The sequence below is a fragment of the Choloepus didactylus genome, chromosome 4, assembly GCF_015220235.1.
Source record: "Choloepus didactylus isolate mChoDid1 chromosome 4, mChoDid1.pri, whole genome shotgun sequence".
NCBI lineage: Eukaryota > Metazoa > Chordata > Mammalia > Pilosa > Megalonychidae > Choloepus > Choloepus didactylus.
The window spans coordinates 6,080,481-6,105,780 of record NC_051310.1 but is presented as its reverse complement, the minus strand read 5'-3'; the positions used below and the strand labels follow the sequence as shown (position 1 = coordinate 6,105,780).

General features: G+C 39.4%; 1 protein-coding gene across 4 annotated transcripts in view; it reads right to left on the bottom strand.

The window, feature by feature from the left end:
* LOC119531065 (histidine-rich glycoprotein-like) overlaps positions 1–25,300 on the bottom strand; it is a 265,512-nt gene that overhangs the window by 34,813 nt on the left and 205,399 nt on the right. For 3 of the 4 annotated variants that reach the window (XM_037831859.1, XM_037831854.1, XM_037831857.1), the window contains one exon: positions 12,092–12,196. The exons of the other annotated variant lie outside the window; for it this stretch is intronic. The gene's annotated coding sequence lies outside the window, so the exon portion shown is untranslated. The remainder of the gene's footprint in view (positions 1–12,091; positions 12,197–25,300) is intronic. 4 annotated transcript variants of the gene reach the window in all.

Here is a 25,300-nt window from a genome sequence, read left to right as displayed (position 1 = left end):
ACACAATTCACCCAGCACCTTCCATGGCTGTGACTTTCTTGTGCACAGGTGCTCTGCAGGTCCAGGCCAGTGCTCCAAATCCCCCTGGGACAAAGGTGCCGCCATCCACAGTTGACAAGAGAGGAAACGGGTCTTAGGATAGCCGCTCACTGGCCTGTGGGCGAGGAAGAGGTGGGTGTAGACCCCTCTGCTCATCCCACTCGTCAGTCTGCCCCGGCTGTGAAGTGTCAGTGCAGCCAGAGATGGGGAAAGGAGCTTTGTGTATTTTTAATCTGCAACTGGAAAATGCACAGCTACTTGAGGGGACTCAGACACTGGGAGAAGGGACTGGAGAGGAAAACTGGTTCCCAAAGATCTGCATTATAGGTTGGAGTGTGAGATTATGGGGCAAGGCTGAATAGGGGATGAAAGTTAGAGCTAAAGAACTTGAAATTGAGGAAGAAATGGATCAGAAAGTTTGCCACCACCGCCACCCCCTCTCCTTTGGTCCATGAGGCTGGAGGTTGTGAGTGAACCAACAAGACAAGGATAAGCAAACCCAGCTGGTTAATCAGTGCCGCTGCAGCAGGACATTTTGAGTGATAAATGGGAGCATACTTCATATCGGGTGCATTAATCTGCTCCGAAATCAGCCAAGTGTTTATCAAGATAATGCCAATTTCCCAGGAAAATTAAGTAATTGCAGCCCAGGTGGGACAACCTTAATCATCGCTTCATCATCCTGCCCTTCTCCGTTCTCAAGTCCCCCCTCCCCGCCCCTGCTCAGCTTCTCGTCCCCCAGCAGTGATGGGTTCCTCTGCTACAGACACCCCAGAAGCCTCTTTTCCAGGCCGAGATTGTGTGACAGCCTGACAGCCACGTTCCTGGGAGCCAGTGGGTGGATGTCACAGTTCCATTTTCTCTGGACATGTAAAAGAGCCTTCTCGAGTGTCCGTAGCAATGACTCACTCCAACAGAGCAGGAGGGCGGCTGGGAAGTTTATCGGAATCTCTTTTCCTCTCTCAAGTTCGTGATCAACTCTTGGGAGTTTCAGAATTACCGGGAAGCGGATGGCCAGGCCCGGGTCGCTTAAATGAAGGCCTGTATCAGTCAGGGAGGGCAAGGCTATGCTCTCGAAACAAGCAGCCCCCACTGCTCAGTGCCTTCCAGCCACATGCCCTATTTCTCCCTCGCCCTTCCTATCCACCCTCGGTGGGGGAAGCCCCCACAGTGCCTTCGTGCCGGTTCCCGGGCCGTCAGCCCGGAACTTGTCCAGGTTTGCTGTCCTTGGGGTCACGGCAAAACCCCCCACTTGCTCGTAAAGCTTCTCTCTGAAAGTGACAGACCATGCATCCCCGCATTTCGTGGACTGAGTCCAGCCATTCAGCCTCTCCTGGCACTAATGGGGTAATTCTCCAGAGAGAGGGACAGCAAGTAGTTTGAACAATTCAACCACCTTCCCCAAGCTGTAGGCATGTCTCCCCCACCTTGCTTACACCGCCCCCCCCAGAAGATCCCTCCCCCCAAATCCTCAGGAGGGTACAGAGGACAGCTGGGCAGGCTGCAGCCCAGAGGAGTGTTCCAGAGGAGACTGGTGCGCCTGAGCGAGGCAGAGACGTCTTCCTGGAAGAGGTCACCAACACCTTTGGAGCTAGGAGTGACTGTGGAGACCAACCTCCAGTTTCTTTTACTTATGTAAAAGCATCTTAGGCTGAGACAGATGAGTTTGTCATACTGCTTACTGATTATCAACTGCCTGTTATATCTTATGGTGTTGATTTCACCTTTCATCCACAACCATCACTCTGTTTCCCCCTTACTCCAAAGGCACCCACTGGAATGTGTTTCATAGCTGCTCTTGAATGCATGTTTAACTTTCAAAAACATGCAACTACTGTGTATTTTTTGCAACTATTGTTTTAAATATAAGTACATTTTGTTGTGCTATAGAGCTTCTGCGGCTTACTTTTCTCATTCAACAATATGCCTTAAAAATCTGCCCATGTTGCCTGTTGCCATGTCTCTAGTGCAGTGAATGTGACAACTTCACGAAATCCTGCATTTGCATCTGTGTTTAACTCACCCCCCTCCCGGGATGGACGCCTACAGTGTCTAGTCCACAAAAAGGGCTGCAACCAAATCCTTCCACAAGGCCTCGAGCCCAGGGACCTGTGTGTGAGCTTCTCCGGGCACGTATTAAGGACCGGGTTTCTTAGCCACGAGCCACGTGTATGATGTTTGACAAGCACTGCCCGAGGGTTCTCCAACAGCTTTAGGGCCTCTGTTTCCTCAAATCACCACCAACATTTGTATCTCACTAATTATCCAATGAATTTTTTAAATAAAATTATTGTCTTATTATTGTTTTGGCATTTTCCCCAAATTCCAAAAAAATTGAGAATACTTGCTACACTTGTCATACACCTGTCAGCTTTCCAGGATTTTCCATCTTTAAATTGCCTATTTATAACCTTGGCCTATAGTTTTCTTTGGGGTCACCCATTGTTTTGTTATTGATTTGTAACAGTCCTTGTATGTTCTAGGTGGTAACCCTTATCAATCTCAATGTTGTAAATATCTTATTACACTCCGTCACCCATCCTTGAGTCTATTTTCCATTGACTGATATTGTTGCTTCTGATGTAGTCAACCCATCATCAATTCATCTAGTGGGCTGTGCTTTGTAAAGGATCATATATAAGTCCTCCCCTATCCAAAGGTCTCTCAAGGGTATCTACACATTTTAACTTAATTTTATAGTTTTACTCCTCACATAGGATGTTAATCCTTTTATATTTAACCCATATAGACTCAACCTACATAAGATATGAGGTGTTAGTGAAGCTGTCTAATTTTTCCTCTATATAGTGATTCAATGTTCCTGACAGTGACAAAGAAATAAGGTTTCCCTTTCCCTCTGGTTTGTGATTCTACCCCTGCCACGTCACTATTTCTCATGCATAAGGGACGTGGATGTACGCTGTCTGCTCTTTGTCACAGCCTGTGTTATTCTGAGCTGTCGTGGTGATCCCCACCTGGTGTACATGCCCTGTATTGCCCCTTCCCTGTGTCCTACCATGGGCTGTCCCTCCCGTGATTAGGTTACTAATCAGTTGACTTTGACCTAATTAAAAAGAAGATTATCCACCAGGCCTGGCTTCATCAAGTGAGCTGTTAAAAAGGCCTGGGTCCTTCCTGAAATGTGTGAGCGGGATTTACGGCAAGGACGATTCTCCCTTGATGGCTCTGAAGATGGAGGGGGCTGCGTGGCAAGGGCTGCAGGTGCCTCTAGGAACTGAGAGTGGCCGCAGCTGACAGCCTGCAAGGAAATGGGGTCCTAGAATTCAGCCGACAAGATGAATGGGCTTGGATGTGGGTTTTCCTCAGCACCTCCTTCAAGGGGAGACCCTGAGAGGAACCCAGCCAGGATGTGCCAGAATTCTGACCTTCTGAACTGTGGAGTAAGGAATGGGCATGACGGTTTGAAGCCGTGTGCACCCCAGAAAAGGTCATGGCCTTGTATCCATTCCCGTGGGTAGGGACCTACTAAGGGAGGGACTTTGGATGAGGTTGTTTTAGTGGAGGAGTGTTCCACGTGGTCTTAACCCTCTCACTGGAGCCCTTTTCAGAGGCTAAAAAACAGACAAGCTAAGAGAGAAAGAAAAGAAACCCAGAAAAAAAGCCTCAGAGAAGCTCAGTGAGAAGGACCCACAAAAGCTAAGGGAGGCAGAATCTGAAAGAGAGAAACACGCAGAAGCTGAGTGAGGAGGCCACTGACGCCAGAAGCTGGAAGCAGTGCAACCCGGGAGAGAAGGACCACAGCTGCCACCACGCACCTGGCCGTGACGGGGGAGCCCCAGACACAGGCAGCCTTTCTCTGGGGAGAAGGTATCGTCCTGCCGATGCCTTAATCTGGACATTTTCAGAGCCTCAGAGTTTGTAAACCTGTTAATAAATCTCCACTGTAAGAGCCTGCCCATTTCCTGAATGCTGCATTCCTCAGCTTTAGCAAACTACAACAGTGGGTATTGCTTTAAGTGAGGAAGTTGATGGAGATGTGTTATGGTGGCTTCACAGGATATCTTCATGCCTGGAAGAGCAAGTTTGCCCAGACCCCAGCCCCAGTTCTTCTTTTTCAAAATAGACTTCGCAGCCTTTGGACATTATGGCTTACGTACGTTTTCGTTTGATTTTGTCAAATCCCTTAAAAATAAAAAAATCTAGCTGGTATTTTGAACAGAATTACACGGAATTTATAGATTAGTGTGGGAAGATTTGACATTTTCCCAATGATAAGCACCCATAAACATGATCTATCTCTCCATCTATTCACGCTTTCCTTTATGCCATGTAAATGTTTTAAATTTTCTCTCTCCATTTGTTCATGTCTTCTTTTGTGTCCTTACATTTTTTAAAATGTCAATGTCTTTCTCTCAACAAAGGTATTCTATATTTACTTCTGGCTCAATTGCTAGATACTTCATAGATTTTTTGTTCCTCTTGTGACTGAATCTGTTTTTCTGTTATATTTCTAAGTGGTTAATGCTAGTGTAGAGGGAAACCACAGATTTTAGCAAATCGATCTGGTATACAGCTCTCCTGCTAAAGTCTATCATTAGTTCCAATCAATTTTCTGCTCATTGTGTTGGGTTTCTGGGTAGCTGACATATTATCTGTGAATACTGGCAGCAGTGCCCCCTTCCTATCCCCATATTTTCCCAGCTTGTGGTGTCAGCCAGAGCCTCCTGTAACAGGCTGCAGATCACGGTGTTTCCTCTCATCCCCTTTCCTGTTAAAGGGAATGAATCTTAAGTTGATTCGCAGAGTGTCAGTTTTGCTGTAGGCTTTTGATACACAAAGCCTTTATCACATTAAGGATATTCACTGCTATTCAGTTCACTGGGAATTTTTTAAAATACCGCGGTAGATGTTGAGCAAACATATGTTGAAATACTTTTCTGCATCTACTGAGAGTCATCTTGCTCCTCTAGTCCAATAATACACTAAATAACATTGATAGAATTTATGTTAAACTGTTCTTGCACTTCTAGAATTAACTCTACTAGTAAATCGTGGTTTTTATTTCCTCCCAAAATACACTCTAGGGTTAATTAGCTAGCAGTTTATTTGGAATTTTTTCATCTATTCTCATAAGTGAAATAGACTTATTTTTCTTGTATTGGTCATATCCAATGGAATAAAGGTTATCTTAGCCTCAAAGTGAGCTAGGCAGATTTCCCTTAGTTTCTATTCTCTGGAATAATTTCTCTAAGACGATTTATCTGAGCCTTAAATTCTGGTGAAGTTCTCATCTAAAGCTTTCTAGGCCTGAGAAATTTTGCAGAGAATGTCTTTGATTGCCATTTCATTTTCTAAGAGCTCAAGGGATTTACATTATTCCAATCTTCTACACAATTGCTTTTTTTGACTGCTAGATCTATCAATTTAGCTTCTAAAAGAGATATTTTTAATTGCAGTTATAATTGTTGATTTATCTGATTTTCTTCACAGATTCATTGGTCAGGGCTTTATGTATTCCAATGTCACCTTTTTAGGGGAATGTATATTAATGAATGTTTTATCTTTTTCCACAATACTCTCTTCATTGAAGTATTATTTCTTCCTTAAAAGTTTGATAGAAATCAACAATGAAGCCATGTGGGCCCAGAGGTTTCTTTGTGGGCCTTAAATTATAAATTCAAGTTCTGTAATAGAAATAGGGATTTTCAGATTTTTAACTCCCTCTTGTCTCAGTTTTAGTATATTGGATTTTTTCAAGGGAATTTTCCATTTCATATACATGTTGAATTTATTTTGCATAAATTGCTCATAATATTCCCCTATTACCCTAGCAATGCCCATAGGAACAGTTTAATGTTCCTTCCTTCATTCTAAATATTGGTGGTTTGGTTTTTTCCCCCTATTTTTTATTACTCTTCCAAGGTTTTTATCAATATTATTCACATTTTTAAAGAACCAGCTTTTGGGTTTGTTGTTTTATCTATTGCTTGACCATCTTCAATGTAATTCTTTTGCACATTTACCTCTGATATCTCCTTATTCAACTTACTTTAGTATAGTTTGTTCTTTTTCTAGCTTCTTACGGTAGAAGATAAGGTCATTGACTTTAAATTTGTATATATTTTCCTAGTATCAACATTTACTGCTACAATTTTCCTCTAAAATTGGTTTAGCTGAATCCTACATATCCTCTAAAATAAAATTTTAATGTTACAATAGTTTTAGATTCACAGAGAAGTTGCAAAAACAGTTCAGAGTGTTCTCATATGCCCCACACCCAGCTTCCCCTCTTGCTAACATCATACATTGGTATGAGAGATTCGTCATAATTGATGACCCAACGTTGCCACATTGTTACTAACTGAAGACTGTATTTTATTCGCCTCTCCTTAGTTTTTACCTACCATCCTTTGTTCAGGTTCCCATCTAGGATCCCACATTACATTCAGTCATCACAGCACCTTAGGCTCCCTCTCGGGTGAGAGTTTCTCAGATTTTCCTTGTTTTTGATGACCTTGACAGTTTTGATGGCTGTTGGCCAGGTATTTTGTAAAATATCCTTCAATCTGGGTTTGTTTGATATTTTTCTCCTGATTAGACCAGGACAACTTGCACATATTGATTTGTTGTGTTTTCATTCTCATTGAGTTTGGAAGTTTGTCTTCTAATTTCTGTGGTCATTTGTTCCACCCTTTGGTTATTTAGAAGTCTGTTGCTTAATTCACTCACATTTGGGGATTTCTACTTATCATTTTCATATTGATTTGAAGTTTAATTCCATTGTGATCAGAAAACATACACTTCGCTCATTTTACTTTTTGAAATATGCTGAGAGATACTTTACAGCACAATATATGTTCTATCTTAATGAAGCTCCAAGAGCACTTGAAAAGAATATGAATTCTGCAATTGCTGGGTGTAGTGGTCTGTACGTGTCACTTTTATCCATGAGGTTGGGAGTGTTATTCAAATGTTCTATTTCTCACAGATAATTGGTCTACTTGTTCTATTGCTCCCTGAGAGGAATGCTACAGTCTCCAACTATGATTGCAGATATGTGCATCTCCTTTTGTTTAACAATTTTTGCTTCATGTATTTTAAGCTCTGTTACAAGGTGCATAAGCATTTAGGATGATTGTGTCTTCTTAATGAATTGACACTTGTAGCATGAAATGTCACTCTTTACCTCTGGTAGAATCTATTTACATTTAATGTAACTACTGATATGGTTGGGTTTAAATTTACCATCTTGCTATTTATTTTCTATTTGTCCCCTTTGTTTTTTGCTCCTTAGTTCCTCATTTTCTGCCATAATCAAATATATTTTAGTAATTCATTCTATCTCCTCTTTTGGATATGTAACTATATCTCTGTAGTTTATTCTTTTAGTGGTTACTTAAGGATAAGAACACATATCCTTAAGTTATCACATTTTACCTTGAATTAATATTATATTCCTTCTTACATAAGAACCTTATGACAACAGTGTAGTTTTATGTAACTGTCTCCCAACTCTTGCGTTCTATATATTTCATTTCTATGTTAGAAACTCCACTATGTATTATTATATAGTACTCAATAGTGAGAAGCTGAAAACCTGCCCCCTAAGATCAAGAACGAGACAAGGATGGCCACTGTCACCTCTATTATTCAACATTGTACCAGAAGTTCTAGCCAGAGAATTCATCAAGACAAAGAAATAAAAGGTATCCAAATTGGAAAGGAAGAAGTAAAACTGTTGTTATTTGCAGATGATATGTTCTTATATTTGGAAAATCCTGAGAAATCGATGACAAAGCTACTTGAGCTAATAAACAAATTCAGCAAATGGTGGGATACAAGATCAATGCGCAAAAGTCAGCAATGTTCCTATACACTAGAAATGACAACTGAAGAGGCAATCAAGAAAAAAATTACATTCACAATAACAACTGTGCTGGTTTGGATGTATTATGTTCCCCAGAATGCCATGTTCTTTAATGCACTCTTGTGGGGGCAGGCATATTAGTGTTGATTAGGTTGGAACCTTCTGATTGAGTGTTTCCATGGAGATGTGACCCATCCAACTGTGAGTGACAACTGTGATTAGGGTATGACCTCTTGATTGAATGTTTCCATGGAAATGTGGTCCAACACATTCAGGGTGAGTCTGAATTAAATCACTGGAGCCATATAAAGAGCTGATAAACAGAAGGAATTCAGAGCAACTGAAAGTGATATTTTGGAGGAGCTGCAGCTTACAGAGACATTTTGGAAAATGCAACCCAGGTGCAAGCAGACACCTAGAGAGGAATGTTGTGGGAGAAAGTCATTCTGAAAACAGAACTCTGGAGCAGATGCCAGCCACGTGCATTCCCAGCTAACAGGTTTTCCGGACACCATTGGCCATACTCCAGTGAAGGTACCCGATTGTTGATGCCTTACCTTGGAAACTTTATGGCCTTAAGACTGTAACTGTGTAACCATATAAACCCTCTTTATAAAAGCCGATCCATTTCTGGTGCTTTGCATAATGGCAGCATGAGCAAATCGGAACAACAACTAAAAGAATCACGTATCCAGGAATAAACTTAACCAAAGAGGTAATAGACCTCTACACAGAAAATCACAAAAGCTTACTACAAGAAATTAAAAAGAGCTTAAAGAGGTGCAAAGATGTTCTGTCTTCATGGATACCTGTCATCAAGCTGTCACTTCTACCCAAACTGATTTACTGATTCAATGCAATTCCAATCTAAATTCCAACAATCTACTTGCAGACTTGGAAAAGCTAGTTATCAAATTCATTTGGAAGAGAAAGGGGCTTCAAATTGCCAAAAACATCCTAAAAAAGAAGAACAAAGTGGGAGGACTTACACTTCCTGACTTTAAAGACTGCTATAAAGCCACAGTGGTCAAAGATAGATATACTGATCGATAGAATCAAATAGAGAGTTCGGAAATAGATTCCCAGACCTATGGTCAATTGATTTTTGACAAGGCCCCCAAATCCATGGAATTGGGACAGAACAGTCTCTTCAACAAATGGGGCTGGGAGAGCTGGATATCCATATCCAAAGAATGAAAGAGGACCCCTACCGCATATCCTATACAAAAATTAACTCAAAGTGGATCGAAGACCTAAATATAAGAGCCAGTGCCATAAAACTCCTAGAAGATAATGTAGGGAAACATCTTCAAGACCTAGTAATAGGAAGTAGCTTCTTCGACCTTACACCCAAAGCACAAGCAAGAAAAGAAAAAAAAAAAAAAAGATAAATGGGAACTCCTCAAAATCAAAAGCTTTTGTATCTCAAATGACTTTGTCAAAAAGGTGAAGAGGCAGCCAACTCAATGGGAGAAAATATTTGGAAACCATATATCTGATAAGAGACTGAGATCCTGCATAAATAAAGAAATCCTACAACTCAACGACAATAGTAAAAACAGTCCAATTATCATAAAATGGGCAAAAGATATGAAAAGACATTTTTCTGAAGAGGAAATACAAACAACTAAAAAAACACATGAATAAATGTTCATCTTCACTAGCTATTAGGGAAATGCAAATCAAAACCACAATGAGAGATCATCTCACACCAATAAGAATGGCTGCCATTAAACAAGCGGGAAACTACAAACGCTGGAGAGGATGTGGAGAAACTGGAACTCTTATCCACTGCTGGTGGGAATGTATAATGGTACAGCCACCCTGGAGGACAGTATGGCAGTTCCTTAGAATACTAAATATTGAGTTACCCTACAATCTGGCAATTCCACTACTTGGTATATACCCGGAAGATCTGAAAACAGTGGCGTGAACAGACATTTGCACACTGATATTCACAGTGGAATTATTCACAATTGCCAACAGGTGGAAATAATCCAAGTGTCCTTCAACAGACGAGTGTGTAAACAAAATGTGGTTTATATATACATATATACGATGGAATACGACGCGGCAGTAAGAAGGAACGAGGTCCTGAAACATGTGACAACATGGATGAAACTTGAGGACATAATGCTGAGTGAAATAAGTCAGACAGAAAAGAAGAGATATTTCATGTTATCACTAATATGAACTCCCTGAATAATGTAAAGTCAATGTCTTAAAATGTAGAATATAGGAGACCTAGTGATAGATAGAAGCTAAAAAAGGGGGAATAATTACCTGATGTGTACAGACCCATTAACAAGGTTGAACTTAAAGGTATGGGAATGGCCTGGGGTGATGATAGTTTGTTAATGGGACTATAAGTATCAGTGCCTTATTAAAGGCAAACATGATTGAAACGTTTGTTTAAAGGAATGTTTCCCACAGATTAGCACTACAAATATAAATAAGTGCTTGCATGATCTACTTCTAAGGTATGACACTGGTACAAAGAGTTAACAACAGAGTGGCATATGGGAAAAACTACCTATTGCATACTATGGACTGTGTTTAATAGGAATACCTTATTAGTACCACACTAATACTAGGGATAAACAATTAGGGGATGATAAGAGCTTTGATGTGTTTTGGGTTATGACAATTGTTTAAAATTGAGAGTGATGATGATTATACAACTAAGTGAAGACAATGTGAGATACTGATTGTTTATCTTGGACAGAATATATGCTATGTGAAATTAGGAACCCACTACTTAGTAAGTCAAGCCCTCGATCTTGAGGTTTGCTCTTGTGAAACTTATGGCTGGCTGTAAAGGGGGGGCTAAGCCCACCTATAATTATGCCTAAGAGTCACTTCGAGAGAACCTCTTCTGTCGCTGAGACGTGATCTTTCTCTCTCTAAGCTCAACTCTACAAATAAATTAATTACCCTCCCCCCTACATGGGACATGACTCCCAGGAATGAGCCTGGCCCTGTCATCGAGGGATTCAGAGAGCCTTCTTGACAAAAAGGGAGAAAAGAATGGGAACAAAATAAGGTTACAATGGCTAAGAGATTTCAAATAGAGTGGAGAGGCTATCTTGGAGGTTACTCTTATGCAAGCTTCAGCTAGATATTCCAAATGGCCATTGTATGCCAAGCCCAAATCAACAGTCATCCTGAAAATCCTAAAGAATACTCAGGCCCCTATCTGAGACTCTATAAAAGTTTCACTCACTAAGTTTATTTCTCAAAAACTTAAATTCTCCAGAGTGTTCCTTTGCCAGATAAGTCCCCAAACCCAGAGGCAACAGCCTCTCCAAGAACATCAACCAGATGCATCTCCCTTCCCCATAATGTCGACACCCCTTTTCAACATGAACAAGTTAAGGTGGTCATTGCCCAGATACATCTGAAGATTGAGACAGTGATCAAATGAGAGGAAGGAGTAGAAACAGACAAGATAGGATCTAAAAGGATTATGAACACTGAATCTTTATATAATTTTTTTAGTCTCTAGGGTATTAGTACAGCTAGAAAGAAGTAACTGAAAAGGTGGAACTGAAACCCATCACATTTCTTAAAATTTGCTGTATAACTACTTGTTAAATCATATTTCAAAAGTTATAACTTCTCTGTATATATGTTATATTGCACAATAAGGAAATAACTGAAAGTGTGAAAATGTAACCCATAATATTCTTTGAAATTTCTTCTATAACTACTTGTTAAATTGTACTTTGAAGGTATCACTTCTTTGTATATATGCTATATTTCACAATAAAAATGCTTTAAAAATCTTTTCTATCACCCCAAATAGAAATACTTACCAATTAATCTTTTTTAAAGATAGAATATGTTTAAATATTATAATACTATAATATGGTCTCTCATACATTCTCTTTAACTCTTTGTATAGTGTCATACATTTGAAGTATGAACTTATTTATATTTGTAGTGTTAATCAGTGAATACATGACTTAAACAACCCCTTTCAATCAAATTCACCTACAGTATGGTACTATCACTTATAATCCCAATAACAAGTTATACTTTAATTAAAAAGGAAAATTAAACCACTTAAAAGAGAAAGGTAGACTTCTCATCAGAAAAATTGCAAGCCAGATAAAGGAGCAAAATATTCAAATTATTGAAAGAAAAAAAACAACTGTCAAACTTTAATTCTCTTCCCAGAAAAAATATCTTTTGAAAATAAAGGTGAAATAAGAGTTTTCTTACCTCCACCAAAGTTTAGAGAATCAACTTCCAACAGAATAGCACTAAAGAAATGCTAGAGGAATGCTTGGAGGCAGAAGGAAAATCACACCGGAAGTAAATTTGGAACTAAGTGAACAAATGAAGAAAAAGGAAAGTGGTAAATATATGGGTACATATTAAAGTTTTTTTTTCTTTTAAAAATCCTTTTAAAAATTGACTATTTAAAACAAATGTAATAAGAATTCATTATGAATTTTTTACTATATGGAGAAGTAAAATACATGGCAAAATTACACAAAGACTGGGAGGGAGAAAGGGTAATATACTATTGAATGATTGATCACTACAGTTGAATTGAAATTATATTATTTGAAGGTAAAACATTACTAGAAATGTATATTGTGAACCCTAGAGTCACCACTAAAAAAATAAAAGTGGTATAGCTAATAAAGAAATAATGGAGACAAAATGGAATACTAAAAATAATTGATCCAAAAAGAAGGCAAAAAAACAGGTAAAAGGGACAAAAGGAACAGACAGTGGAAGTAGAAAAACTATCACAATGGTAAACTTAAACCCAACAATCTGAATAATGACATTAAACATAAATGGTCTAGGAGGCGGGGCAAGATGGCAGACTGGTGAGCTGTATGTTTTAGTTACTCCTCCAGGAAAGTAGGTAGAAAGCCAGGAACTGCGCGGACTGGACACCACAGAGCAATCTGACTTTGGGCATACTTCATACAACACTCATGAAAACGTCGAACTGCTGAGATCAGCGAAATCTGTAAGTTTTTGCGGCCAGGGGACCCGTGCCCCTCCCTGCCAGGCTCAGTCCCGTGGGAGGAGGGGCTGTCAGCTCCGGGAAGGAGAAGGGAGAACTGCAGTGGCTGCTCTTATCGGAAACTCATTCTACTGATCCAGACTCCAACCATAGATAGACTGAGACCAGACACCAGAGAATCTGAGAGCAGCCAGCCCAGCAGAGAGGAGACAGGCATAGAAAAAAAAAAAAAAACAACACGAAAAACTCCAAAATAAAAGCAGAGGATTTTTGGAGTTCTGGTGAACACAGAAAGGGGAAGGGCGGAGCTCAGGCCCTAAGGCGCATATGCAAATCCCGAAGAAAAGCTGATCTCTCTGCCCTGTGGACCTTTCCTTAATGGCCCTGGTTGCTTTGTCTCTTAGCATTTCAATAACCCATTAGATCTCTGAGGAGGGCCCTTTTTTTTTTTTTTAATCCTTTTTTCTTTTTCTAAAACAATTACTCTAAGAAGCCCAATACAGAAAGCTTCAGAGACTTTCAATTTGGGCACGTCAAGTCAAGAGCAGAACTAAGAGAGCTCTGAGACAAAAGGCAATAATTCAGTGGCTGAGAAAATTCACTAAACACCACAACTTCCCAAGAAAAGGGGGGTGTCCGCTCACAGCCATCATCCTGGCGGACAGGAAACACTCCTGCCCATCGCCAGCCCCATAGCCCAGAGCTGCCCCAGACAACCCAGTGTGACGGAAGTGCTTCAAATAACAGGCACACACCACAAAACTGGGCGTGGACATTAGCCTTCCCTGCAACCTCAGCTGATTGTCCCAGAGTTGGGAAGGTGGAGCAGTGTGAATTAACAAAGCCCCATTCAGCCATCATTTGAGCAGACTGGGAGCCTCCCTACACAGCCCAGCAGCCCAGAACTGCCCTGGGGGGACGGCACTCACCTGTGACATAGCACAGTCATCCCTCAACAGAGGACCCAGGGTGCACAACCTGGAAGAGGGGCCCACTTGCAAGTCTCAGGAGCCATACGCCAATACCAAGGACTTGTGGGTCATTGGCAGAGACAAACTGTGGCAGGACTGAACTGAAGGATTAGACTATTGCAGCAGCTTTAAAACTCTAGGATCACCAGGGAGATTTGATTGTTAGCACCACCCCCCCTCCCCGACTGCCCAGAAACACGCCCCACATACAGGGCAGGCAACACCAACTACACACGCAACCTTGGTACACCAATTGGGCCCCACAAGACTCACTCCCCCACTCAAAAAAAAGGCTAAGCAGGGGAGAACTGGCTTGTTGAGAACAGGTGGCTCGTGGACGCCACCTGCTGGTTAGTTAGAGAAAGTGTACTCCACGAAGCTGTAGATCTGATAAATTAGAGATAAGGACTTCAATAGGTCTACAAACCCTAAAAGAACCCTATCAAGTTCAGCAAATGCCACGAGGCCAAAAACAACAGAAAATTATAAAGCATATGAAAAAAACCAGACGATATGGATAACCCAAGCCCAAGCACCCAAATCAAAAGACCAGAAGAGACACAGCACCTAGAGCAGCTACTCAAAGAACTAAAGATGAACAATGAGACCATAGTACGGGAGATAAAGGAAATCAAGAAGACTCTAGAAGAGCATAAAGAAGACATTGCAAGACTAAATAAAAAAATGGATGATCTTATGGAAATTAAAGAAACTGTTGACCAAATTAAAAAGATTCTGGACACTCATAGTACAAGACTAGAGGAAGTTGAACAACGAATCAGTGACCTGGAAGATGACAGCATGGAAAATGAAAGCATAAAAGAAAGAATGGGGAAAAAAATGGAAAAAATCGAAATGGACCTCAGGGATATGATAGATAATATGAAACGTCCAAATATAAGACTCATTGGTGTCCCAGAAGGGGAAGAAAAGGGTAAAGGTCTAGGAAGAGTATTCAAAGAAATTGTTGGGGAAAACTTCCCAAATCTTCTAAACAACATAAATACACAAATCATAAATGCTCAGTGAACTCCAAATAAAATAAATCCAAATAAACCCACTCCGAGACATATACTGATCACACTGTCAAACACAGAAGAGAAGGAGCAAGTTCTGAAAGCAGCAAGAGAAAAGCAATTCACCACATACAAAGGAAACAGCATAAGACTAAGTAGTGACTACTCAGCAGCCACCATGGAGGCAAGAAGGCAGTGGCACGATATATTTAAAATTCTGAGTGAGAAAAATTTCCAGCCAAGAATACTTTATCCAGCAAAGCTCTCCTTCAAATTTGAGGGAGACCTTAAATTTTTCACAGACAAACAAATGCTGAGAGAATTTGCTAACAAGAGACCTGCCCTACTGGAGCTACTAAAGAGAGCCCTACAGACAGAGAAACAAAGACAGGACAGAGAGACTTGGAGAAAGGTTCAGTACTAAAGAGGTTTGGTATGGGTATAATAAAGGATATTAATAGACAGAGGGGAAAAATATGGCAAACATAAACCAAAGGATAAGATGGCTGATTCAAGAAATGCCTTCACGGTTATAACGTTGAATGTAAATGGATTAAACTCCCCAATTAAAAGATATAGATTCACAGAATGGATCAAAAAAAATGAACCATCAATATGCTGCATACAAGAGACTCATCTTAGACACAGGGACACTAAGAAACTGAAAGTGAAAGGATGGAAAAAAATATTTCATGCAAGCTACAGCCAAAAGAAAGCAGGTGTAGCAATATTAATCTCAGATAAAATAGACTTCAAATGCAGGGATGTTTTGAGAGACAAAGAAGGCCACTACATACTAATAAAAGGGGCAATTCAGCAAGAAGAAATAACAATCATAAATGTCTATGCACCCAATCAAGGTGCCACAAAATACATGAGAGAAACACTGGCAAAACTAAAGGAAGCAATTGATGTTTCCACAATAATTGTGGGAGACTTCAACACATCACTCTCTCCTATAGATAGATCAACCAGACAGAAGACCAATAAGGAAATTGAAAACCTAAACAATCTGATAAATGAATTAGATTTAACAGACATATACAGGACATTACATCCCAAATCACCAGGATACACATACTTTTCTAGTGCTCACGGAACTTTCTCCAGAATAGATCATATGCTGGGACATAAAACAAGCCTCAATAAATTTAAAAAGATTGAAATTATTCAAAGCACATTCTCTGACCACAATGGAATACAATTAGAAGTCGATAACCATCAGAGACTTAGAAAATTCACAAATACATGGAGGTTAAACAACACACTCCTAAACAATCAGTGGGTTAAAGAAGAAATAGCAAGAGAAATTGCTAAATATATAGAGACGAATGAAAATGAGAACACAACATACCAAAACCTATGGGATGCAGCAAAAGCAGTGCTAAGGGGGAAATTTATAGCACTAAACGCATATATTAAAAAGGAAGAAAGAGCCAAAATCAAAGAACTAATGGATCAACTGAAGAAGTTAGAAAATGAACAGCAAACCAATCCTAAACCAAGTAGAAGAAAAGAAATAACAAGGATTAAAGCAGAAATAAATGACATAGAGAACAAAAAAACAATAGAGAGGATAAATATCACCAAAAGTTGGTTCTTTGAGAAGATCAACAAGATTGACAAGCCCCTAGCTAGACTGACAAAATCAAAAAGAGAGAAGACCCATATAAACAAAATAATGAATGAAAAAGGTGACATAACTGCAGATCCTGAAGAAATTAAAAAAATTATAAGAGGATACTATGAACAACTGTATGGCAACAAACTGGATAATGCAGAGGAAATGGACAATTTCCTGGAAACATATGAACAACCTAGACTGACCAGAGAAGAAACCCATCACAAGCAAAGAGATCCAATCAGTCATCAAAAATCTTCCCACAAATAAATGCCCAGGGCCAGATGGCTTCACAGGGGAATTCTACCAAACTTTCCAGAAAGAACTGACACCAATCTTACTCAAACTCTTTCAAAACATTGAAGAAAATGGAACACTACCTAACTCATTTTATGAAGCTAACATCAATCTAATACCAAAACCAGGCAAAGATGCTACAAAAAAGGAAAACTACCGGCCAATCTCCCTAATGAATATAGATGCAAAAATCCTCAACAAAATACTTGCAAATTGAATCCAAAGACACATTAAAAAAATCATACACCATGACCAAGTGGGGTTCATTCCAGGCATGCAAGGATGGTTCAACATAAGAAAAACAATCAATGTATTACAACACATTAAAAACTCGAAAGGGAAAAATCAATTGATCATCTCAATAGATGCTGAAAAAGCATTTGACAAAATCCAACATCCCTTTTTTATAAAAACACTTCAAAAGGTAGGAATTGAAGGAAACTTCCTCAACATGATAAAGAGCATATATGAAAAACCCACAGCCAGCATAGTACTCAATGGTGAGAGACTGAAAGCCTTCCCTCTAAGATCAGGAACAAGACAAGGATGCCCGCTGTCACCACTGTTATTCAACATTGTGCTGGAAGTGCTAGCCAGGGCAATCCGGCAAGACAAAGAAATAAAAGGCATCCAAATTGGAAAAGAAGAAGTAAAACTGTCATTGTTTGCAGACGATATGATCTTATATCTAGAAAACCCTGAGAAATCGACCATACAGCTACTAGAGCTAATAAACAAATTTAGCAAAGTAGCGGGATACAAGATTAATGCACATAAGTCAGTAATGTTTCTATATGCTAGAAATGAACAAACGGAAGAGACACTCAAGAAAAAGATACCATTTTCAATAGCAACTAAAAAAATCAAGTACCTAGGAATAAACTTAACCAAAGATGTAAAAGACCTATACAAAGAAAACTACATAACTCTACTAAAAGAAATAGAAGGAGACCTTAAAAGATGGAAAAATATTCCATGTTCATGGATAGGAAGACTAAATGTCATTAAGATGTCAATTCTACCCAAACTCATCTACAGATTCAATGCAATCCCAATCAAAATTCCAACAACCTACTTTGCAGACTTGGAAAAGCTAGTTATCAAATTTATTTGGAAAGGGAAGATGCCTCGAATTGCTAAAGACACTCTAAAAAAGAAAAACGAAGTGGGAGGACTTATACTCCCTGACTTTGAAGCTTATTATAAAGCCACAGTTGCCAAAACAGCATGGTACTGGCACAAAGATAGACATATAGATCAATGGAATCGAATTGAGAATTCAGAGATAGACCCTCAGATCTATGGCCGACTGATCTTTGATAAGGCCCCCAAAGTCACTGAACTGAGTCATAATGGTCTTTTCAACAAATGGGGCTGCGAGAATTGGATATTCATATCCAAAAGAATGAAAGAGGACCCCTACCTCACCCCCTACACAAAAATTAACTCAAAATGGACCAAAGATCTCAATATAAAAGAAAGTACCATAAAACTCCTAGAAGATAATGTAGGAAAACATCTTCAAGACCTTGTATTAGGCGGCCACTTCCTAGACTTTACACCCAAAGCACAAGCAACAAAAGAGAAAATAGATAAATGGGAACTCCTCAAGCTTAGAAGTTTCTGCACCTCAAAGGAATTTCTCAAAAAGGTAAAGAGGCAGCCAACTCAATGGGAAAAAATTTTTGGAAACCATGTATCTGACAAAAGACTGATATCTTGCATATACAAAGAAATCCTACAACTCAATGACAATAGTACAGACAGCCCAATTATAAAATGGGCAAAAGATATGAAAAGACAGTTCTCTGAAGAGGAAATACAAATGGCCAAGAAACACATGAAAAAATGTTCAGCTTCACTAGCTATTATAGAGATGCAAATTAAAACCACAATGAGATACCATCTAACACCGGTTAGAATGGCTGCCATTAAACAAACAGGAAACTACAAATGCTGGAGGGGATGTGGAGAAATTGGAACTCTTATTCATTGTTGGTGGGACTGTATAATGGTTCAGCCACTCTGGAAGTCAGTCTGGCAGTTCCTTAGAAAACTAGATATAGAGTTACCATTCGATCCAGCGATTGCACTTCTCGGTATATACCCGGAAGATCGGAAAGCAGTGACACGAACAGATATCTGCACGCCAATGTTCATAGCAGCATTATTCACAATTGCCAAGAGATGGAAACAACCCAAATGTCCTTCAACAGATGAGTGGATAAATAAAATGTGGTATATACACACGATGCAATACTACGCGTCAGTAAGAAGGAACGATCTCGTGAAACATATGACAACATGGATGAACCTTGAAGACATAATGCTGAGTGAAATAAGCCAGGCACAAAAAGAGAAATATTATATGCTACCACTAATGTGAACTTTCAAAAATGTAAAACAAATGGTTTATAATGTAGAATGTAGGGGAACTAGCAGTAGAGAGCAATTAAGGAAGGGGGAACAATAATACAAGAAGAACAGATAAGCTATTTAACGTTCTGGGGATGCCCAGAAATGACTATGGTCTGTTAATTTCTGATGGATATAGTAGGAACAAGTTCACAGAAAGGTTGCTATATTATGTAACTTTCTTGGGGTAAAGTAGGAACATGTTGGAAGTTAAGGAGTTATCTTAGGTTAGTTGTCTTTTCCTTACTCCCTTGTTATGGTCTCTTGAAATGTTCTTTTATTGTATGTTTGTTTTCTTTTTAACTTTTTTTTTCATACAGTTGATTTAAAAAAGAAGGGAAAGTTAAAAAAAAAAAAAGAAAGAAAGAAAAACAAGGAAAAAAAAATGATGTAGTGCCCCCTTGAGGAGCCTGTGGAGAATGCAGGGGTATTCGCCTACCCCACCTCCATGGTTGCTAACATGACCACAGACATAGGGGACTGGTGGTTTGATGGGTTGAGCCCTCTACCATAAGTTTTACCCTTGGGAAGACGGTTGCTGCAAAGGAGAGGCTAGGCCTCCCTATATTTGTGCCTAAGAGTCTCCTCCTGAATGCCTCTTTGTTGCTCAGATGTGGCCCTCTCCCTCTGGCTAAGCCAACTTGAAAGGTGAAATCACTGCCCTCCCCCCTACGTGGGATCAGACACCCAGGGGAGTGAATCTCCCTGGCAACGTGGAATATGACTCCCGGGGAGGAATGTATACCTGGCATCGTGGGACGGAGAACATCTTCTTGACCAAAAGGGGGATGTGAAAGGAAATGAAATAAGCTTCAGTGGCAGAGAGATTCCAAAACGAGCCGAGAGGTCACTCTGGTGGGCACTCTTACGCACACTTTAGACAACCCTTTTTAGGTTCTAAAGAATTGGGGTAGCTGGTGGTGGATACCTGAAACTATCAAACTACAACCCAGAACCCATGAATCTCGAAGACAGTTGTATAAAAATGTAGCTTATGAGGGGTGACAATGGGATTGGGAAAGCCATAAGGACCACACTCCACTTTGTCTAGTTTATGGATGGATGAGTAGAAAAATAGGGGAAGGAAACAAACAGACAAAGGTACCCAGTGTTCTTTTTTACTTCAATTGCTCTTTTTCACTCTAATTATTATTCTTGTTATTTTTGTGTGTGTGCTAATGAAGGTGTCAGGGATTGATTTGGGTGATGAATGTGCAACTATGTAATGGTACTGTGAACAATCGAAAGTACAATTTGTTTTGTATGACTGCGTGGTACGTGAATATATCTCAATAAAAAAAATTTCAATAAAAAAAAAAAAAAGAAAGGTTGGAGAAAAAAACAGAATCATGTGTCACTGGAACCCAAGTACAAGAGGATTTCAAAAAGAAAGTAATGGCCAACAGAATACTGCCAAGAGGTCAAGGAAGGTAAGGGTAAATCATCCATAGAATTTAGGGCTCGTGGAAGTCACTGAACTTAGCAACAAGCTGTTTCAGGAGAATGGTGGTGGCAGAAAACAACTGAAGTGTACTGAAGAAGGACTGGGAAATGAGTAAATGGATTGGATCCAGTAAGTATTGTCAATTTAAAGAAGTTTGCCTGTGAAGGAAAAGAGACAGAAATGGTATGGTAGCTAGAAACAGATGTAGGGGTTATACATGCAGATATGCTAAAAGAAAGCCCAAGCTAGCCATGTGGACAGAGATGCCTGACCAGCTATTCCAGCTATCCTGACTGAGGTGCCAGACATGTGAATGAAAATGTCTTCTTGGATGTCTAACTCACACAAACCTTTAGAATGACTCTAGCTCCAGGTATCATGCCGCTACATGAGATTCCCTCCACCAATGAGAACTGCCTAGCTGAGTCCAGTCAATCCACAAAACTATAAGATAATATATTACTGTTTTAAACCACTAAGTTTTTGGGTGGTTTGTTATGCATTAACAGATGACCAAAAAATATTCTAATCAATACAAACAAAGCAATGCATACTTGGTGTTTAAAAAAAGTGTCAGACATCCTAGAGTAATTTGGGCAGATAATAAAAAATATGTTCACAGCCTCCCCCTCCCCAGCCTCGAGGATCTGGGGGAAGGTGCGAATGTGTTGGACATCCTCACCTGGACTGGTGTTGATGTTGTCACAAACGTTGGGACTGGCGGTTTGATGTGCTGAGCCCTCGAGCATGGGACTTGCCCTTATGAAGCTCATTACCACAAAGGAGAGTCTAAACTTGTATGTAATGGTGCCTAAGAGTCTCCCCCTGAGTACCTCTTTGTTGCTCAGATGTGGCCCTCTCTCTCTCTAACTGAGCCATCTCGACAGGTGAACTCGCTGCCCTCCCCCCTACGTGGGACCCGACTCCCAGGGGTGTAAATCTCCCTGGCAACGCAGAGTATGACTCCCGGGGATGAATGTGGACCCGGCATCGTGGGACTGAGAGTATCTTCTTGACCAAAAGGGGGATGCAAAATGAGACAAAATAGTTTCAGTGGCTGAGAGATTCCAAATGGAGTCGAGAGGTCACTCTGGTGGACATTCTTATGCACTATATAGATAACACCTCTTAGGCTTTAATGTATTGGAATAGCTAGAAGTAAATACCTGAAACTACTAAACTCCCACCCAGCAGCCTGGACTCCTGAAGACAATTATATAATAATGTAGATTACAAGGGGTGACAGTGTGATTGTGAAGACCTTGTGGATCACAACCCCTTTATCTAGTGTATGGATGAGTGGAGGAATGGGGATAAAAACTAAAGGACAAATGGGGTGGGATGGGGGGATGATTTGGGTGTCCTTTTTCACTTTTATTTTTTATTCTTGTTCTGGTTCTTTCTGATGTAAGGAAAATGTTCAGAGACAGATTGTGGTGATGAACGCATAACTATGTTATCATACTGTGGACAGTGGATTGTATATCATGGATGATTGTATGGTGTGTGAATGTATTTCAATAAAACTGAATTTAATAAAAAAAAAACAAAAAAAAAACATAAATGGTCTAAATATACCAATTAAAAGGCAGAATTTGTCAGACTCAATAAAAAAGCAAGACTCAAGTATATGCTGTCTGCAAGAAACCTAGTTTAAATATAAAGGCACACATAGGTTAAAAGAAAACAGAGGAGGAAAGCACAACATCTGAACAGTAATTCAACAGAAAAAGAAAAACAGAGTGGCCACATTAGCCAGACAAAGAAGATTTGACAGCAAGGACTATTTCCAGGGAGAAAGAGGATTATTTCCCAATGCTAAGGAGTTCAGTTCATTCATTCAAAATGTGTATAAATCTAATAGCAAAGTTTCAAAGTACATAAAATGAAACCAATTAAACTAAAATGAGAAATTTAAAAAACTGTAATTACTCTCCAGTTAGAGACTGTTATGGGTTGACTTGTGTCCCCCAAATCCTAGCCACTGATCCTGTGACTGTGACCTTACTTGGAAATAGGGTATTTGAAATGTGATCAGTTAAAATGTGGCCAAACTGGGTAACAGTGCGTCCTAATCCAATGTGACTGGTGTCCTTAGAAGAAGGAAGTCTGGACACAGAGACAGACAGCCATGAAGAGAGGAGCCCATGAGACAAGAGAGGTGAGACTGAAGTGTTGTTACTGCTAGTCGAGGAACACGGGAATTGCTTTTCCCCCAAAGCCAGGAAACAGCAAGGAAGGATTCTCCCCGACAGGCTCCAGAGGGAGCGTGATGCAGCCGACACCCTGATTCAGACTTCCAGCCCCCAGGACCATGAGGAACACACCCCTGGTATTTTAAGCCAGCAAGTTTGTGGTGATTTTTCACAACAGCTCTAGGAAACTAAGACAGAGACTTCAAAACTCTGTCTCATGAATGGATAGAAGAAGTGGGCAGAGAATGAGCCAGGATAAACAAGACTTGGACACTAGCGACCAACTTGGCCTAACTACCATTTATAGAACACTACACCTGACATCAGCAGAACACACATTCTTTTCAAGGACGCGTGGAACATTTACCAAAACACACAATTTTCTGGACCATAAAATGAGCTTCGAGAAATTTAACAGGATTGAAATTATACTAAGTATGTTTTCTAATCACAAAGGAATTGAATTAGAAGTCAATAAAAGAAAAAAGAAATCCCCAACTATTTTGAAATTAAACATGCTTCAATGGATCAAAAAAGAAATCACAGAGGAAAGAAGGAAATATTTCAAACTGAATGAAAATGAAAACACAATATATTAAAGTCTGTGGGATGAAGTTAAGCAGTGCTTAGAGAAAAGTTTATATCAGTAAATGCTAGCATTAAAAAAAAAATCTCAAAATAATGATCTATGTTTCTGCCTTAAGAAATAAGAAAAGGAAGAACAAACTAAACCCAAAGCGAGGAGAGGTGAGACAATAGGACCTCCAGTGACTGAAAGCATTGAATGGAAGTGGTAAGAGAAGACATCCGTGCCTTGGCCCTGGACTCAGCCTGCCAGAAATCAGGTTTTCATCACGAAGTGTGATGTCACTGGCCAGTTTTTAATTGATGCCCTTTATCAGGTTGAGGAAATTCCCTTCTGTTCCTAGTGTGCTGAGAGTTTTTATCATGACTGGGCATTGAATTTTCTCGAATGCATTTACCATGTGGATTATCCCCTTTATTCTGTTATTTTAGTGAATTACATTGATCTGACACTAAGGCAATAAAAAAGCATTAAAATGGAAAAGACAAAATAAAACAGCCTTTATTTTCACATTACATGGGCATATACATAAAAAATCCTAAGGAGTCTACAAAAATTCTATTTTATATACTGCAACAGTAATTCTAGTATAGAAAATTCTGCAGGACCAGAGAATAAAGTGATAATTTACAAACATCCCTACATACTAGCAACAAAAATTGAAATTGAAATTTTAAGAACACCATTTACAAAGGATCAAAAATATGAAAATCATGGGATAAATTTACCCAAGTATTTGTAAGCCCTGTACACTAAAAACTACAATACATTACAATGAGAAATTAAATAAGAACTATATAAATAGACAGATACACCATAATCATGGATTAGAAGGTTCAACATTGGTAAGACGTCATTTCTGCTCTGATTGATCTATAGATTTAATGTAATCCCAATCAAAATTCCAGCAGGCTTTGAGGACTGTGATGGTTTTAAGCTGTTATATACCCCAGAAAACCATGTTGTTAAAACTAATCCATTACTGAGGGTGTGAACCCATAGTAAGTAAGATCTTTTGGTGAGTAGGCTGTTAATTTAAGATGTGACCCACCTCATCTTAATCCTTTTACTGGAATCCTTTATAAAAGGAGCAAATTCAGTGAGAGACAGAGAAAAAGACACAGAAGCTGAGAGAAAAAGCCACAGAAACAGAGAGTAAGCCACAGAAAACAGAAGCTGGAAGCAACGAAACCTGCCTTCCCATGTGACAGAGGAGTCCGAGATTACTGGCAGCCTGTCTTCAGACAGAAGGTATCATCTCGAAGATGCCTTGATTTGGACATTTTCACAGCATCAGAACTGTAAGCTTATAAACTAATAAATTCCTGCTGTTAAAATCCAGCCCATTTCTGGTATCTTGCATTTTGGCAGCCTAGCAGACTAAAACAAGAACATTGACAGGCTAATTCTAACATAGCCAAAACATCTTGAAAAAGAAAAAAACACTTGATTTGAAAAAACTTGATATCAATACTTATTATAAAGATGCAGTAAGCAAGATGGTGGGGAATTGGCATGAAGACAAATATACATATCAATGCAACAGATGGAAAAATAAAAAACAGACCGAGAGCTGTATGACTTTCAATGAAGGTTTCAAAGGGAAAAGGATAATGTTTTAAAACAGATGCTGAAACAATTAGATGTGCATATACAAAAAAATGTACCTTGACCGCTTTACCTCAAATATTACTTCAAATGGATTGTGAACCTAAATGTAAGAGCTAAAACCATAAAAATTCTAGAAGAAAGCACAGGAGAAATTCTTTGTGGCTGAATTAGCTAATGATTTCTTAAATGTGACACAAAAGCATAAATTATAAAAGAAAAAAATGATAAATTGTACTTCATTAAAACTATAAACTTTTGCACTTCAAAAGTCATTGTTAGGAAAATGAAAA